Raw genomic sequence first — 20403 nt, forward strand, 5'->3', positions numbered from 1 at the left:
TCTTTAAGCACTGCATGTTAGTTATAATGATCAAACACTTGAAAATGCTAGGATCAGAACTGAAAATTCTGACTTGAAGAAATGGAATTATCACCTAGAAGCTGAGTTGATTTTCATGTTAGAAACTCAAAAATATAGAGATGATGCTTTGTATTTTAAAGAAAAAACTTTTATAAAAGCATGCATACCTTTTAAAAGAATTAGCTAAAGAAACAAAATTTAATCAATTTTTGGACTAATTCAGGAAAAATAACCCAGGGTTTAATAGAAAATGGTTGTTGTGAATCAGGATTAGGTTATGTTTATAAATCTAATTCTGATGAGATAAATGAAAAGGAAACTAAGAAGTTTAAACCAATAAATACTGATAAAAAAGTATAACTAAATAAGTCTCAATTAATCCCTATTAAGTTTAATTTAAATGATAATGTTGTTAAGTTGGTAAATGAAAAAGGATCAACACCAGCATCTAAGTCAAACTTAAAAATCGATAAGTGTGAAGAAGTTCACACCAAATCAGTGTATGTTGGTTAAATGATTCAGAAACAGCTTAAGAAAAAGTAGCAGGAAGTCAAAATGAAAAACAAGGAAAATAACCTAAAAAGAACAAAAATGAAAAAGTAGGTGTCCTTAAGTAAAACGAATACAAATCTATATTTAATGCACCTAAAAAGGCTTGTTTAAACTGTGATATTAGTAATCATCTTGTTGTTGCTTGCAGGAGAAGGGTGGCACAAACATTTCTTCTAGGAATGGAAACTTAGGAAAAACTTTGGGATATGGAAAAATCAAACTTGAAATGTCATCATTAAAAATATAGCTCTTGTTTCAGGACTCAAGCATAATCTGATGATTGTGAGTCAAATCCGTGAAAGATGTTACCAGGTGACTTTCTATGAAGAATATTGTGAGATTGTCAGTAAATCAGATGACAATGTTGCAATGAATGGTTACAGACTGATAACTTATATGAAGCCAGGGTGTCCATTAATTTTGATAGTTTTGAAATTTATCTACTAAGTAGAGCAACTGTGGGAGACAGCTGGAACTGGCATAAAGACTTTTTCATCTCAACTTCAACAACATCAATGAATTTTTGAAGAAAGATCTTATTAGAGGATTTCCCAATGCAGTGTTTACTCCTGATGGTTTATGTGACTCTTGCTAGAAGGCCAAAATTAAGGAAATTATTTTTCAAGAGCAAGACTGAATCCTTAATTCTTGAACCATATCACTTACTTCATATAGATTTTTTTGGTCTAGTTAATGTAAAATTTATTGCAAAGAATAGGTATACACGTGCGATTGTTGATGAGTACACAAGGTATACAGGGGTGTACTTTCTACACACCAAGGGTGAGACTCCATTATTCTTGATCATGTAAGGGAACTGAAAAAGGGATCAACATACAAAGTGAAGATTATTGGAAGTGATAATGGAACGGAATTCAAGAACAATAATATGGAAGAATTCTGTAAATACAAGGGGATAAAACATGATTTTTCTGCCCTTGTAAATCCACAATATAATGGATTTGTTAAAAGAAAAAATACAACTCTTATAGAAGCTGTAAGGACCATGCTTAAAGAAGAAAAATTGCCAACATATTTCTAGGGTGAGGCTGTGCAAATTGCATGCTTCACACAAAACGCAATACTGATAAACAAGCATGATAAAACATCATTTGAGATAGTGAAGAGAAAGAAGCCAAATTTGAAGTACTTCCACATCTTTGGTTGCAAATATTTTTTCCCTAAACTCATCCTGAACAACTTACAAAATTTGATCTAAATGATGATGACGACATTCTTTTAGGATATCCATTTTCTTTAAAAGCATTCAGAGGTTACAATTTGAGAACAAGAGTGGTCATGGAATTTATTTATGTATATTTAGATGACAAGAAGATTACAGGTCTAGAAGATGTAGATGATCATGAAAAGTTGAGATTTTAAAATGAAGTAACATATGCTGAAAAATTAAATCCTGATGATCTGACAAACTCTGATACTGTGAATCCTGATATAACTTTAAACTTTGATGAGCCACATGTAAAAGGAAACTCTACAAATATTGAAGCACATACTGAGGGGGATCAACATAATTCATCTATAGAGTCAGGTTCAAGTGATTCAAATCAATGAACAACAATAGATACTCCATCAGAATCTGATTCCTCAAATACTGATAAAGCAAATACTGCTAATACTGGAAGCACTATTTTAGGGGGGGCTAAAGGAAATAATGATGGTACATGACAAAGTGAGACTAGAAACTTCATGGATCAATAGGGAGGCTTTACTTCAAGAAGTCAACTTCCTTCGGCAAGAAAATGGACTAAGTCACACACACTTGACTTAATCATTGGAAATGATGACAGTGGTGTCAAGACCTAAAAAGCCACTCAAAATGAATGTATCTACCATTCTTTTCTATCTCAAACTAAACCTAAGAAAGTGGATAAAGATCTTCAAGATACTGATTGGATCCCTGCAATGTTAGAGGATCTCAATGAATTTGAAAGGAATAAAGTCTGGACATTGGTACCAAGACAAATGAATAGATCAGTAGTTGGTACAAAATGGGTGTTTAGAAACAAGACTGACAGTGAGGGCATCATTACAAGGAATAAAGTAAGGCTGATTGCATAGGGTTATTCGTAGCAAGAAGGCACTGATTATGATGAGACTTTTGCTCTAGTTGCAAGGCTTAAGTCCATCGGAATTCTTCTGGCCTATGTTGCTCACATGAAATTCAAGGTGCTTCAAATGGGTATGAAGAGTGAATTTTTTAATGGTGAACTTGATGAGGAAATTTATGTTAAACAGCCTCCATAGTTCATTGATCCAAAATATATGAACTTTGTCTATAAGTTGGATAAGGCACTCTATGGACTAAAGAAAGCTCCAAGAGCCTTGTATGACTTACTTGCTAAATTCTTATTGGAACATGGTTTTAAAAGAGGTACCATTGATAAAAATTTACTTTATAAGTACCAAGGTAAGGACTTGTTATTAATTGAGATATAGGTTGATGATAATATTTTTGGTTCTACTAATGATAAACTCTATGAGAAGTTTGTCAAGCTAATGCAGTCTAGATATCAAATGAGCATGATGGGAATATTAAGTTATTGTCCGGGATTACAAGTGAAGCGGACTGAAGAAGGGATCTTAATCAAACAAAATATACCATGAATTTATTTAAAAGATTTAGGATGTAAGATGGTTCAACTGTAATAGCTCCCATTGCCACAATAACAAATATAGATTTAAATACTGGTTCATCAGTAGATATAATTAACTATAAAGGTATGGTTGGCTCATTCATATATTTGACTGCTAGTAGACTTGATATTATGTATGCTACCTGTCTGTGTTCAAGGTTCCAAGCTGATCCAAGAGAACCACATATGTTTGTTGTGAAAATAATTTTTATATATCTCAAAGGCACCATGAATCTTGGAATGTGGTATCCTAGATATTAAGATTTTAACCTAATTAGATATTCAGATGCTGATTTTGCAGGATGTAAAATAGACAAGAAAATCACTTCTGGAAGCTGCCAATATCTTTGTGGTAGATTGGTTTGTTAGTTTAGCAAGAAACGAAAGTGAATTTCCACTTCTACTACACAAGCTGGGAATATTGTTGCAGGAAGCTGTTGTGCATAAATTTTATGGATGATGAATCAGTTACTGAATTCTGGGTTTGAATATTCTAAAATTCCTATAAATTATGATAATTAAAGTGTTATTGCAATGACAGCAAATCCAGTACAACATTCTATGACAAAACACATCAGCATAAGCTACCATTTCATAAGGGAACATGTGACGGAAGGTACAGTGAAATTACACTTTGTGCCTACATATCAGCAATTAGTCGATATTTTCACCAAACAACTTTATGAAGCCATATTAACAAGATTGGTGAATGAATTGGGAATGATCTCAGGACAGTTCTTAAATACTGATGAATAAGTTATGTTCTATAAAAGGCAAATGAGTTCAGAGTTTCGTATCTTATTCTTTGTATCAGTATTCATGCTATAAATTATTTAAAATAATAAATTGAATCAGTTCTCAAATACTGAATGAATTGTTCTGTAAAATACTAATAATTGTGTTAAAAAACTGATGTTATATATTCATGCTATTTATTATTTAAAATTCAAGTAGAGTTTTATACTATTATAGTATACTCTGACAATAATTATATGATAAACTCTAATTAGATAAGTACTGATATCAGTCAGACAGGTGTGTTGACTGATAAACTCTGACAATAGTTGATTAAATATTGATAATGGTCAAACTCTGATTGACTATTAAACACTGATGATTTTTGAATTTATTTAGAAAATATTTAAATTAGTATATATTTTAATTAATTACTAAGATGTATTATAGTGGGTCATTTTATGTTAATGATTAGAAATGCATAGTTGGTGGTGTGTGTTTAAGAAAAATGATTGAGTAGCTGCATCACATTATTTTGTGTAACTTTGCAGGTATTTGTTGCTCCTTATTATATGTTCCATGATTGTTTTTCTGTTAGATAACATATTACCACGTATTCTAGTAATGTGAACTATTTGTGTGTAATAGAGTACAGAGTTATACAAAATTAATTTTTGATTTTAAATTATCAATTTAGTTTTATTCAAACTATTTTCACTCTTGTAATTCTTCTTTTCTATCAATTAATATGAAAAACTCATCAGTTTTTAACCTTTTTCCAATAGTTCATCATGTCTTCCTCTTGCAACATCCACAACTTTCACCTATACTGGTTCTAAGTTTGTAACAAAAACTATGCTGCAATTATGAACCATACTAGTATCAATCCTGATTTTCACTATTTTCAGGATTTGAAGTGCGAGTGATGGTATGCTCACACAAACCTTATAGTTGGGTCTGGGACCAAGTTCTAGCTTAATGGAGGACTGTGATCTATGATGATAATGGTGAAACTGGTACTCCCAGTAGCACTTTTGAATTCAATGAAGAGATCATGGTGGTCACACCACAGACAGTTATAGAAGCTCTTCATTCCACTGCTCATACATCTTATACAACCTTAATCTATGATACAAAAATGAGGAGGTTTTTTACTGAAATTGGTTATGACAAGGATTTTTTAACGACTGGGAATTTTCGCTAATTAATTATGCGAGTAAAGTGTAATTATGTGAATTATATGTTATTATGTGAGAATGAAAATATTTAAATAAATATTATATTCAAGTTTGACGTGTCAGCTGGTAGAAAGAGAATGATTGTGGAGCGTAGTTGAAAACGTTCAGCGTCGGGCCGTTAGTCAGGACGCGACCGGTTACGCGAAGAATGAATATTAGTAAAAAAGGAAAATATTATGATTAAGTATATTTCATTACGATACGTGATATGTGAATCTATGGTAAGGTGCATGATTATGTGATTACATGCATGTATGATTATTTGGAATTTTAGAAAATAAGAAGTGCATTAATCGCTATTTATATAGGTTATAAATGCATTCTTATTCTTTAAGAAAAATAGTTTTTAAAAATATTTTTATTTATAAATTTCAAATTTGATTTAATTAAATTCCTAAATTCTAAGTTATTTTATTATGTCACTCTTGTAATTTATAGATTAATGGTTTTATTTATAAAATGTATTATTTGTAATTAATTAGATTAATAATTATGTGATTACCAAGTTGCCCTTGCATGCATTTCTTCTCCTAATACTCATTGGGGGAATTCATGTCATTTTCCACCCCCACTAACTCTTTTCTACCTAACCAAATTACCACTCTAGCCTTGCATGCATTTTGTGCTACTAGTAGGAGAAGTATAGATTGGTAAATTCCAAATCCACTAACTTTGCACATAGGAGAATCAATTTAAAAGCTTTTCATTTCACTCACCACTTCACTCATCTCATTTCTATTCCTTCTCTCCCCTCTCTCCTTCTTCTCTCTCGGCTCTCTCTCCCTTTCTTCTTCTCTCTCTCACTGAGCTCTCTTTCTCTCTCTCTCTCTCTCTTTCTCTCTCTCTCTCCTACATGTAACACCAAAATCTACTTAGAATTTAAAGATCTTGCCATTGATCTTCATCATTTTGAATCCCCTATTCATATATTCTTTGCATGCAAGTGTTTAAGAAAGTTTTTGCATCAACATCTCTTGGTTATATCTAAGAAAATATAATTTCTTAGTGTATGACCTTAAAAGAGAGTATATTACTTTTTTCTTGGTTTGTTTTGGAGATAGGTTTGCCTTTTGCTATTAAAAAGGTGCGTTTTGATTTTGATAAAAAGTTTACAAAGGGTTTTGGTTCAAAGATTTGGTTTTTGGTTTGAGTGAATGAGTTTTGCAAAAGGGTTTTAATGTTCGATTAGTTTTGATGATATATATATATATAAACCTTTGTTTTTGAGTTGGTTTCCTTGCATTCATGTAAAGTCCTAAATATAATCAAGTTATATTTTTTTGGTTTGGAAAGAAGATGGGTTAAATGATTAGGTCATTGGTTTAATTAAGTGGGATTTGTGATTTAGGGTATTGCATGTTGAGTTGATTGATTTCATGTCGATTTTACAAGTTGTTTTGTTGTTAATTGGGTTATTGTTTAATTTGGAAATATAATTTGGTTTATATTGGATATGTGAGTAGATAAGTATGAATAAGTTAAGTTTTGATTATTAAAAGCATGGATTTCATTCGGTTTTCATAGGAATAAATGATTGGATTTATGCATGTTAAGATTTTGTTCAAAAATAATGTTTTGGTTCGGTTTTTGATTTAAAAGAAATGATTTCAAGAAGTGTTCTTGTTTGGAATGGATTAAAATAGGTTTAAATTGTAAATGGAACCTTGTATGTCGATATTTGATAAATTATTTGTGTTTTATTGAAAAAGCCGAATGGTATATGGTAGTAAAAAGGGTTGATTCAAGGTGTTTGGTAAATTTGATTTTAGAGTCTAATTATTTGGTTTGTGTAAGATTGATTTGATGTTTAAAAGATGTTTGGTTAGTTTCTTGGCTTGGTACCATTTGTTTTGGTTCGAATTTTATAGTTAAAAATGAAGAAATGGTTGTTTGGTTGTCGAGTTATTTAGATCATGATTATTTTGTTAAGATATAGATTTAAGTATACAAGTATATACTCGCTATGTGTTATATGAAAACTCTATGATTATGCTTGCATATACGAGTTAAGTATATAAGTATATACTACTAAGTGCTATGTGAGAATTATGTGATTATACTCGTGTATATAAGTTGTAATATCTGGGATATATCGTGTAATTATTTTGCAAATAAATAAATATTATGCATGTTCCGTATTTATTCTGTGAATTATTTGTTAAGTGGTATATGTGTTTGGATGTTTAAAAATAAAATAAATTGAGTATTTTAATTTCTATATGTTCAAAATAAAATATATATAATTGTCATATCTTCCTATTTATTTTTATGTTGATTTATGATTTTATAAGAAATATATGGATTTTATAAATTCTTTTTCCGAGTAATTATAAATATTTTATATAATCGGGAACCAGCCGACTTCATCCGTTCTTACGTTTTTATAACCCGAAACTTATCCGAGAACTCCTTCCTAACCTAATTGCAATATTCCGAGCATTTTCTATGTTTCGACTTTTTCGATCTGGCGTACGGTTTATCCTGTGCGGGTCCCGGCGCAATATTTTCGATACAAAATTCGTTTAAGTAAATCAATAAAACTCGTATTTTCGATAAACGGAATCTTTTTATTAAACTATTATAATTATCACCTCGTAATACATGTAAGCAGGCGCTGAGACCAAGACCGCAGTACAAATTGTACTGATTTGGAAAATTATCCCGAAAACCGGTACCGTTTGGATCCGTTTTTATAAATAAACGTACTATTTTATATCCGGAATGATCCAACGGGGTACTAATTTTCCATAATTATAAATAGCCTTTACTGTATTTTATTTCGTACAGAAAATCATTTGCAAACAGTAATTATATAATTTTACAGAGAAAATACATATATTCATAAACCTTTCTGAGAATCAAACTGGATATCAAGGTGTTATTGATCTTGATTTGGAAAGCTCGAGTAACCAAATCGAAGGGTTTGAGGAGTACTATCAGATTCCAGAACTCGTTTTACTGCAGAATCAAAGGTTGATTTTATATATTTTTAATTATTTTCGAATAATTTTGATTAAAAATATGAATATTTGTACGGATGATTGTTTGAATGATTTGATGCTTGCATGTTGTAGAGCTTGTTTTCCTGATGATTTTGATATGTCATATGACTGATTTGGAGTTCTTACATGTTCAAAATTAAGTTTAATTTTCGAATTTTGAAATTAGGGTTTATAATACGTATGAATGTTTTTTTTGGGTAAATGAGGTCAAAGCCTCGTAAAGTATATTTAAAAGAAGAGAGAATATACAAAATGTCCTTTAAAATTTAACTCTTGAAACAAGACTTTAAGAGAAAACCATAAAGGAAAAGGAAAACAAGAAACAAACTAAAACAAGAAATCTAACATCTAAAAGCCCTATAAGGGAAACAAAAGGAACCAAAACTGAAAGGATATCTTCGATATATTATTTATTTTGGTATTTGTACGATTAAACATAAAATTAAAGAACACGTAGATCCTCTCCATTAGGACATGAATTTAATTGATCCAAATCAAAGTCAAACTAGCAAAATCATGTCTTTTAAACAGATAAAAGAGATATTTCATTCTTGCAAAATATCAAAACTATATCTTTATGGAATATATCTCTAAGGCAATATGATCGAAGAATAAACATCAAGATATGATATTTCTTAGATCTGTGTTGCAACAGGAATATGGCAACAAGCTCGAATAAAGAATATATCAGAGATATTCTTTAGAAGTCTCGTGCTATATCAAAAAAATTTAACTATTCGCTCCAAAATATATCTCTACATATAATCAAAAGAGTTTTTATTCAAAGATTATTAATATTCATGATTGGAATAATAATATCCAGTTCTGCAACTCATTTCTGTATACTCACAGTAGTTTTCTCCTGTTTTATAAAATCAACATTTCTCGGAGAAAATTATTTAAAAAAAAATACTCAAACACATTTCCTATCACCCAAATATATCTCATATATTAGGAAATATATTTTAAGTATTTATACAAGTCAAAACTTTGGTCAAAAGATCCATCTCCTTTATTTCAAGACCAATGGTATTTTTACTCGAAAGAAAGGCTAACATAACAGTTCCAATTTTAGATAAAATACTTCCATATTCTAGAATGACTTTAAATTTGGTATGGATCATTTAAATGGTATTTTCTAAGTATGGTAAAAATTTCGTACCTTTCAGAAAATTTTTGTCCGGGCACAAAAATCGAGGCAGTTGGTCCCACAGTTGACCACAGTTGACCTAGCTACCATTGACTAAAGTTGACCAAAACTTGCAGGACATCATTTTATATTATTTAAGTAATTATCATATTTTTTTTGATATTTATTTAAGTGTTTTTGGGTGTTCATAATTAATGGTGCTTAATACTTAATTAAAGTAATTAAGGAATGATTAAAAGAAAAGGAAAATATTTATTTAATATATATATATCAGCTGAGATTTGAATGAGTACTAGCTTGTGCTTCCTTCCCACTTGCAAACAAACACAACATACTTTCCGTGTCATCAATCCATGTGATACACTCCATCCACCATCCATTCCTTCTCAAATCTTCGCCATTCATTCCACCCAACTTCTCCTATAAATAAACCCCCACCCCAACCCATTTTCTCCAAGCTAAAGATCCACAAAGTTGCTGGGATTTTTTTTGAAGTGCTTCTCTTCATATCTTTCAAATTCTATACACACACTTCTTCTCAAAAACCTTCTCTCTCTTCTATATACTTACATATATACAAGGTTTTTGAACCTCAAGCTTAGCTTCACCCAACCAAGATTTATCCCAACAAGTGAGCTCATCCACTACCACTTCCCGGCCTCCCGAAGGGCTGCCCAAGTTCGACCAAAGTGCCAAAATCCGGCCGAACCTCCGACGAATTTTTCCGGCGAACTTTTCCGACCGTTTTTCAAAAGTGGTTAGTTTTAGCTTCTTATTTGAGTTCTTTGTATTTAAGCTTTGTACTTAACTTCTCTACTTAATCTTAATCTCTAATACAAGCTCTCTTGTAAAGGAAGTTCTCGGGGAGAACTTAGATTCGAACTCAGAATTCGAATAAGTACTTGATCTTCGTAAAAAACCATTCCAGCGAGAAGATCTAAAAAGAAAAGTACTTTATCTCCAAGGGGAGATTATATTTGACACAAGTACGAGTTAGCCAATTATTTTTTTCTCTTTAATTGGATCTTGGCTAACATTCATTCGTGCTCATAAAATAATTATGAAGTTTAAGTGTAATCCTTTCTAGCATGTTCAGTGCTCTCCGGGGGATTATTACTTGTCTCATATAAACACTTCGTAATTTGTCAAATCTTAAAATAGATGGTACGAGTTAGACAATTACTTAACGCTCTTTAATTGGATCTTGTCTAACTAACAACGTACATATAAAATATTATGAAGTAAAAGTGTAATCCATTCTAACATCTTTAGTGTTCTGGGGGATTATAGCTTGTTCCATATAAACTACTTCATAATCATCCTTTAAAATTAAGGACGAATCAAATCCACGAGTTAGCCAATTAATTTATGCAATTTAATTGGATCTTGGCTAACACATATCGTGTATATAAACAATTACGAGTCATATCGTATAAGCCCCTTCTAACATCTTTCAGTGTTCCGTGGGGTTATACTACGATATCTATAAAATACTCGTAATTATTCATCCAAACTTCGAAAGCACAATTTAAGCCAATTACTTGCACTTATTTAATTGGATCTTGGCTAAGACTCATAAATCTTATAAACGTGCTTGAAATTAAAAGAGTATACTTTGACCTTATAATCGTCAATATACAAGTATACCTTAAAACCTTAAGTTGATATACTTAAAGGTAAAATTACAACTCCGAGGTTGTAATTAAAGTATTCTTCGATCCATAAATACTTAATCGAAAGAAGAAGAATACTCAAGAAGTCATAAGCCATAAGTGCTTAATATAAAAAGGGACTTCTCATATTACTTCACAACTTTATTAAATCTATAAAGGAGTAATTATAAATATACTTGACCATCTTGTATTATTCTATGTCAAGTATAACTAATTAGTTTTAATATTCTTGTTTGGATATTATACTACTTGTGGGCTAGTACAGTAACATACTAGTTCAAAACAAATCTTTTTCTACTTATTTTGTTTCGTGGATTGTCTTGTTAGTTTTGTCGTGAGGTGATGTGATGTGAGGTGATTCTCATTCTAAGACCCAATAAGTCCTAGACGTACTAACATGGAGTTAGTAGTCTTCGCACCGTGAAGAAGAGGAAAGACCCAAGACCGGATCACTAAGATCCAAGACCGGCAAAAGCTAAGGAAGCCAAGTCCACACAAAGGCTCTACAACAACTTTGAAGAAATAGCAGGGAGTTATTGTCTAAGATAAGTTGTGTAGGTAATACATTTATTTTGAGGTGGTGACCCTTGTGTTACGCACCAAGATAAATACTTGTAAAGAGTGTAAAGGCTTCTCCGCCTACTCAAGGAGCGAGTTTATTATAAGGCAAAATACAGAGTCCGGGAGAGGAGCTCGGGGACTGGAGTAGGGGTGAGCGAATCTATTAGAGGTTGCGTCATCGCAAACCAGGATAAAATCACCGTGTGGTATTTTCTTTCCTTGCACTTTATCTTCCGCACATATAAACTGTATAACAACTCGGTAAAGTTTTAAAAGGGGATAAAATATTTTTAAAATGCCTTAACAATATTTAAATTGGTAATTAAGCTATTCAACCCCCCTTCTAGCTTAAAATAGCCCTCATACAGGACCTTACAATTGGTATCATAGCAGTGCTTTTTAACGTGTTTGTTAAGTGATCTGCAGATTTACAGGCACAACAAAAAGTGATGCGGAATGGCGTATATTAATCCCGTTGGATGTGATGAAGGTGTATCTAGCTCACAACATTCTCTATTTGACGGCACCAACTTTGTAACATGGAAAACGAGGTTTCGCATTTATGCTAGATCTCAAGGAGTCAAAGTTTGGATGGCTATCGAAGACGGTGTTCGCATTCCTACAAAAACTATCAATGACACCATCGTCGAAAAGAAGGTTAGTGAATACAACTTAGAGGAAGAAGCCACAATGAATATAGCCCCAAAGGCGGAAATGGTTCTCACAAGTGCACTGGGAGAAAAAGAATATAAAAGAGTAAGTAATTGCAAGTCGGCACAAGAAATATGGACCAAATTAGTGGTAACCTATGAAGGAACCACTGATATAAAAGATTCTCGGATGGATACATTGATCCAAGAATATGAGAACTTTAAACTCCAAGAAGGAGAAAATATCATCGATATGGAAACAAGATTTACTCGTATAATCAATGAGTTATCTCAACTTGGAAAGAATTATACTCAAAATGAAAAGAATAGAAGAGTGCTCAAATCTCTACAACCTAGTTGGAAGGTTAAAGTCACTACTATAAAGGAGATGCACAACTTAAATGAGTATCAGATTGATAACCTATTCAGAAATCTTCGTGCTTATGAAGAAGATAATGTTCCGGAAAAGGTTGCTCCAAAGGTGGAGGATAAAAAGAAAAATATGGCTCTAAAGGCCATACTAATTGATGAAGATGAAAACGACGAGGAGTTAAACGAGGAACTCCAAAATCTCGATGAGAGTGAAATTGCTCTACTCACGAGACAACTTTGTCGTGTGCTTCAAAGCAAAGCTCAAAGATACGGAAAAGGCTTCCTTAAATCAAATAATCAACAAATAATTTTTAACTCTAACGGAAGGCCAAATTATTCTCAAAATTATTCTTCCAATTATAAGAGTAATTATCCATCAACGAGCTACAAAAAAGGCAAAGGCAATAAAAATATAAATACCTATAGTAATGCCAATGCCTCTACAAACCATCCGGTTTACACTCCTCCAAAACCCAAAGAATCATCTCCGGAGGAAACACAAGATGTGTGTTTCGAGTGTAAACAACCCGGTCATTATAAAAGAGAATGTCCTAAACTTTCAAAGGGACGAAGTCTCGTGGCCGAAAATGGTTGGGATCTAAGTGAAGATAAAGAAGCTCTGGAAGCTAGTGAATAAGTGGTCAATCTATGCTTATTGGCTCTCGGAGATGAAACCACCTCAACAAAAATCTCCTCTTCAAATCTAGAGGTAACATCTAACTATGTCTCAATTAAATCTTTATTAGATGAATCTAGTTTATCTCTCATAGATATGAATAAGCATGATTTAATTGAACTTGTAGTAAGTTATAAAAATAAATATAAAGATGTTGAACAAAGGTTTCATTTGTTATGGTCCGAGAAGATGAAAATTGAGGAAATTCATCATACTCAAAATAAAGAATATACTCGGATGTTGGACTCAAAAGTCCAAGATGAGAATGAGATTACATCTCTAAAAGATCAAAACCATCTCATCAAGATTGAGGTAAATAAACTTCAAGAAAACATACTCAATCTTGAAACAAAGAATATATCATTAATTCTCAAAGACGAAGAGATGGAACGTGAAAAGATATAATTGAATGACAATATTTGTAAACTTCACGTTGATCTATTAAACTTAAAGATTCTAAATGAATCAAATGTTCAAGATATAGAAACATCTTATAAAAACAATCTTGATAAAGAAAACGAGCTATTAGAAACCAATGAGCTTAAAAGTGAAGCTCTAAGGTTAAAAGAAGAAAATTATAAACTCATAGCTCAAGTTAAGGATCAAGAAAGAATCCTTAATAACAAAATTGATGCCTTAAAGAAAGAAAATGAAAATCTTGAAAAAGTCATTCAAAGATTTACAAAAGGCAATAAGATGTTGGATCAAATGGTGCATACAAAAACCTCATATAATCATAAAGGTTTGGGATATAATAAGAATTCTCCTCCTAAAGGAAATACTCGGAGATTTGTATCACCAATAAAGACTTCACCCGAATCACCATCTTATAAATGTTCTTATTGCAATAAAATGGGACATACCATTCAATATTGCAAATTCAAGAATGGTGAAATTAAGGGGAAGTATGTATGGATTCGCAAGGAATCATACAAGAAAGATGATAAACGTGTGCCTCACAAAAATATGGAATATAAGAATCCAAGGTAACAATGGTCTCATCAACCAACTATGTTTCAAAATAGAAACACACAATAACATGTAAATGGTAATGCATTTTGAAGGCAACAACCTCTTAGTAGAAATGCTTATGATAATTACCATGCTAATAATAGAAATAATGTTTATCATGCTCCATCAAGATTTAATGATAGCTCTAGGTATTATCTACCTCAAACTAGGCCTTATGCATCTAGAAATATTTACATGCCTAATGATAATTATACCATGCCTAGCTTCTTTTATAAATCAAATGTTATATATGATGTACTAACCCCAGGTCCCTCAAGACACAGGGGTACCCATAAATTTAACTAATCATGTATGTAGGTGTGTCTTGCCGCAAAACAAGATATATGGTACCTTGATAGTGGATGTTCAAGACATATGACCGATAATAAGTCACTCTTGAACAACAATAAAAAGGTTACCGTGGGGAGCGTAACATTTGGTGGTAGTAGTAAAGAAAACATTGTCGGCATCGAAGATATCGGAAATGGAAAAGTTTGAATTTCCGACGTTCAATTGGTCAACGGGTTAAGGTACAATCTTCTCTCCATAAGTCAACTATGTGAAAATGACTACAAGGTAATTTTCTACACTACTCATTGTTCTATATTAGATAAACTTGGAAATTTGGTTCTCACTTGCCCTAGAAATAAAAATGTTTATACATGTGACATGAGCAAGCAAGTAAACGTATGCCTAATCACTATAAATGATGATCCATGGCTATGGCATCGAAGATTAAGACATGCCAACATGAAGTTGATTAAGAATATATCAACTAAAGACCATGTCCGAGGTATACCAAAACTAAACTATCATAAATATCATACTTGTGAAGCTTGCGGAGTTGGTAAACAAATTCGAGCTTCTCACAAAGCAAATTTTATGGTATCTAGCTCAAGACCTCTCGAGTTACTACATATGGATCTTATTAGTCTGGTTCCTATACAAAGTCTCGGAGGTTGCTCATATATGTTGGTAGTTGTGGATGATTATTCACGATTCACATGGACTGAATTTCTCAAACCCAAAAGTGATGCTTTTGAGTCCTTCTCATCTTTATGTAAAAGGATTCAAAATCAACAAAATAAAACCATAGTCTATATAAGGACTGATCATGGTAATGCATTTGAGAATTCAAGTTTCACCAACTTTTTTGATGAACATGGCATCACACATAATTTTTCCGCTCCATACACTCCGCAATCTAACGGAGTAGTTGAACAGAAAAATAGAACACTCCAAGAAATGGCTAGAACAATGCTAAATGAATATCGTCGACCTAAATATTTTTGGGCCGAGGCTATCTCAACTGCTTGCCATATTCTTAATCGGGTTTTGCTATGACCTATAAAATAAAGGACTCCTTACGAGTTATATTTTGGCAAAACTCCGAAACTAAGCTACTTTCGAGTATTCGGATGCAAGTGCTTCATATTAAATTCAAAAGAGTACCTTACAAAGTTTAATCCTAAATCAAACGAAGGTATATTTCTTGGATACTCGAACAATAGTAAAGCTTATCGAGTGTTTAACCTCAAATCGCTTGTGGTGGAAGAATCTATGAATGTCGCTTTTGATGAAAGTAAACCACCGGAGAAATATAAAGATCTTGTTGACCAAGAAAATGTTGAACAAGATGATATTGAAAAGGTTATTCGACAATTCGAAAATATGGATCTCGGGACTCCCGTACATAAAAATCCATTGGAATTGGACGAAAAGGAAGATGAACTTCCTCAAGCAATTCCCACTATAAAAAGTCATGCATTAGATAACGTACTTGGAGACTTAAGGGAAGGAGTTCAAATGCGGTCACAAGTTCAAAACGTTGTGAATCATCTTAGTTTTCTATCTCAAATAGAACCTTTATTAGACCGCAAAAGAGGCTTTATTAGACGAGGATTGGATTTCTGCTATGCAAGATGAATTGCTCCAATTTACTCGTAGTAAAGTATGGGAACTTGTCCCTAAGCCTCATGATACTTCCATTATTGGCACAAAATGGGTATTTCGAAATAAATTAGATGAAAATGGAACGGTAGTTTGAAATAACGCAATGTTATTTGCACAAGGATATACCCAAATGGAAGGTATAGACTTTGATGAAACATATACATCTGTGGCAAGAATTGAATCAATTCGAATGCTATTGGCTTATGCTTGTCATAAAAATTTCAAAGTCTATCAAATGGATGTGAAATCTGCATTCTTAAACGGGATTTTGGAAGAGGAAGTATATGTGAAACAACCTCCTGGGTTTGAAGATGCAACATATCCGGATTATGTCTATAAACTATATAAAGCTCTATATGGCTTAAAATAAGCCCCAAAAGCATGGTATGAAAGGTTGAACAAGTTCCTACTAGACAATAAATTTAAGATGGGAATGGCCGATAAAACTTTATTTACGAGGCAAGAAAAAGATGATATATTGCTCGTACAAATATACGTAGATGACATCATTTTTGGGTCAACAAATGATGCACTATGTAAAGAATTCTCTGAAAACATGAGTAAAGAATTCGAGATGAGTATGATGGGAGAATTAAAATTCTTTTTGGGATTGCAAATAAGGCAATCTGGTGAAGGCATCCATATCTCTCAATCCAAGTATTGTAAAGAGATGTTGAAAAAGTTCAAAATGGTTAATGCCAAACCCATCTCTACTCCTATGTCTACATCCGATAAATTAACGGAAGATCCAAAAGGAATTCCCGTAAACACAAAGAAATATCGAGGAATGATCGGTAGCTTGCTCTATATAACTACAAGTCGTCCCGATATTCAATATAGTGTTTGTAAGTGTGCTAGGTTTCAAGTAGCACCTAAAGAATCTCATTTATCCGTGGTAAAAAGGATATTGAGATATCTTAAAGGAACCACCGATGTTGGTCTTTGGTATCCAAAAGGAATACCATTTGACTTAGTATGTTTTTCTGATTCGGACTATGCTGGGCATTTAGTCGACAGGAAAAATACTAGTGGTTCCTGTCAGTTTCTCGGTGAATGTTTAGTTTTGTGGTTTTCGAAGAAACAAAATTCCGTATCCATCTCAACAACCGAGGCTGAGTATATAGCAGCTACAAAGTGTTGTGCTCAAATACTGTGGATGAAGCATACACTAGCTGACTATAATATAAAATTTGATGTGATCTCAATCTTATGCGATAATACGAGTGCTATTGATCTTAGCAAGAATCCCGTATTACATTCTAGATCTAAACATATAGATGTAAGACATCATTTTTTACATGATCATGTCAATAAAGGCGATATAAAAATGACTCATATTGATAATGAGATCAATCTCGCTGACATATTCACAAAACCATTAAATTCCGAAAGATTCACTAAACTCCGCTTGGATTTAGGAATGTTGGAATTTATGAAATAATGGTTTATATAAAGAACATTTGAGAATCATAAAGAAATCTCAACGATAAGGATATTCTCCCGATCAAGTTATTAGGTTTATCTGAAACTCAGATTTGTCAATAAAGAAATTTATTGATCGGGTTAAGATAACTTAAATAGCCCAGATTAACCGGGAAAATAAAATTATTCAAGTGAATATTTATTATTCCATGAGATTTATAAATATTTAGAAATCCTTCTTATACAAACTGATAATTATGTTTCAATTAATTATATATATATATATCTATTTTGGTCTTAAATATATATTCTAATTGTTTCTAAATACATGTTATTTAATGTATATATATATATCTCTTTATTATTTATATATTTAAATATATCAAAATTTTTAAGGATAAATATGATCCAGATATATTTATAATTATTTTTTAGTTTTTCTAATTATCCAGCCCAAATCAAAAAAATTATTATCCGGCCCAAAAAGCTTCTATATCCAAGCCCATATATTTTAAATATAGAAAATATTTATCAAATCCAACCCAGTTTTTTTTTTGCCGAATTTTATTAAGCCCAATGGCTGATTACATCTTTTAATCCCAGTCATCCATACCTTAACCTAACAAATCTGGTTCGTTCATTTCCTAAAATATAAAAACGTACACTGTTGGTACAGTGCACGCTCTAGTATATCGATTAACCCTAATCTCTCTCACCTCTTCTCTTCGTCTCTCTTCTAAAGAACCCTAATTCGTCTTCTTCATTTCTATCTTCAATTCTTAATGAAATTCATCAGATACTATGCTTATATTGCAATAATCGTAATTAAGAATATACGATTAATAAATCGTGGTTTGGTTTGTGAAATCAAATCGATTTCCGATGATAAAAATCGACGATTTATACTTAAATCAAACGAGAATCATCAAATCGGACAGTTTATATATATATATATACACTCAATTATCTATAATTTGAATCATTGATTTAGCAAAATCTGATTCAATTTCAAGTTGTATAATAGGAGAAGATGGGAAAATGCTAATTTCTCTGGGAAAAGGAAGACTCTATGGTTGCATGCGACGGAGAAGACTAAATCGGAGGTTGACTCAGTCAGCGACTGAGTCAACCAGGTAAGACCTACGAGTCAGGCCAGACTCTAGGCTCAGGTGTGAAATATTTGTCTATTTCAGTCGTATTGGTTTTGGTAAAGATGTGGTTTAATTTCAGTTTGTGTGTGATCAAATTGAAAAGAGTAGATTTCGGATTATTGATAAACTTGTTGTCATTTGAGAAATTATCTGATTAGATTTGTATTATCTGGTGGAATTGGTGTTATCTGTTGATTTTATAATTATTGGTTGAAATTCGGATTATCTGTTGGATTTACATTATTTGGTGGAATTAGGGTTATCTGTTGTTTTTGTGATTTTCTGTTGGAATTCGGATTATCTGTTAGATTTACATTATTTGGTGGAATTAGTGTTATCTGTTGATTTCGTGATTTTCAGTTGGATTTCGGATTATCTGTTTAAACCATGTTTATCTGATGAATTGGTAATCATTTGTTTGAAATAAAGTTGAGTCAAGAAAATAGGGTATTTAATCTGGAATGTATGATTGTTTAAAATGATCACTGTTAAGGGCAATTTAGTTAAGCTTACCTGGACTATAAAATATAAGTGTAAATTATGAGCTGGATAGTTGAAAGTATAGTTTACATGCTTGGTTATATTGATAGTTTGAATTAAAATCTCAGAGAAATTGTTTAAAAATCAGGTCTCAAAATTTGCTTGGTTAATGATGGATTCTTGGTACAAGTTTGACTGATTATTGATATACTTGAACTAAGTAAGTCAGTGTTCTAATTGTATTGAGTTGCTAGTTTCTTGATGATTCTATGTAATCTTTGAATCCCTATTTTTAAAATAAACCTACCAAGGTGTACTAAAGAATGTTGGTAATTTGGTTTTCAATGACAATTACATATATTTATGTCGTGAGTGCCTGTTAATCTCTGTAGAACTATTGAAATGTTTAAATGTGTGATCAACTAAATGTGCAAGTTGTACTGATTGAAGTCTTATACAATGAATCTGGATAAGAAATGTCTCCAACCCCTAGTTGCCTATCTGATAGAATGTACTTAGTCTATACATGATAATCTGTGGACTATTAGTGCAACACTGTTTACTAGTCTGTGTTTATTTATACTTAAGCATTTATAGAAAATCAGATAAGGTATTATGTATATTGAGTTGTGTAATATAAACTAATACACTCACACAGCAGCCCTCACAGTAGGACCTGATAGGGGAGCCTTGAGCATCCCTGTATCTGGATCTCCGCTGTGATTAATGGCCACTTAGAAAATTAAGGTTACATTGTATTTTAACTTATTGCATTTAAAGTGTTTTATCTGATATAAATGATCTGAGTATTGTATTGCCTTGAATGCTATTTGAATTAAATGACCACTGATTGTGTATGCTCTGTTATATGTTTAATATGCATGACATTCCTTTGGTTGCATCTCATTAATAACATAATTTCTTGAGAAATAAATGTAACAGATCTTATTTGCTCAGTTCTTGAATCAAATTCACTTCACACACAGCTCATCCTTAAATGCTTCTGCACTTAAAGTACAGTTCCTGTGTAGTAGAGTAAGCTAGGATGTCAACTTTATGTCTCACTGTTTCCAAAATCTGTAGTTATGTACTGTGTTGTTTT

Source organism: Apium graveolens, chromosome 11, assembly GCF_009905375.1.
Source record: "Apium graveolens cultivar Ventura chromosome 11, ASM990537v1, whole genome shotgun sequence".
In the NCBI taxonomy this organism is placed as follows: Eukaryota; Viridiplantae; Streptophyta; class Magnoliopsida; order Apiales; family Apiaceae; genus Apium; species Apium graveolens.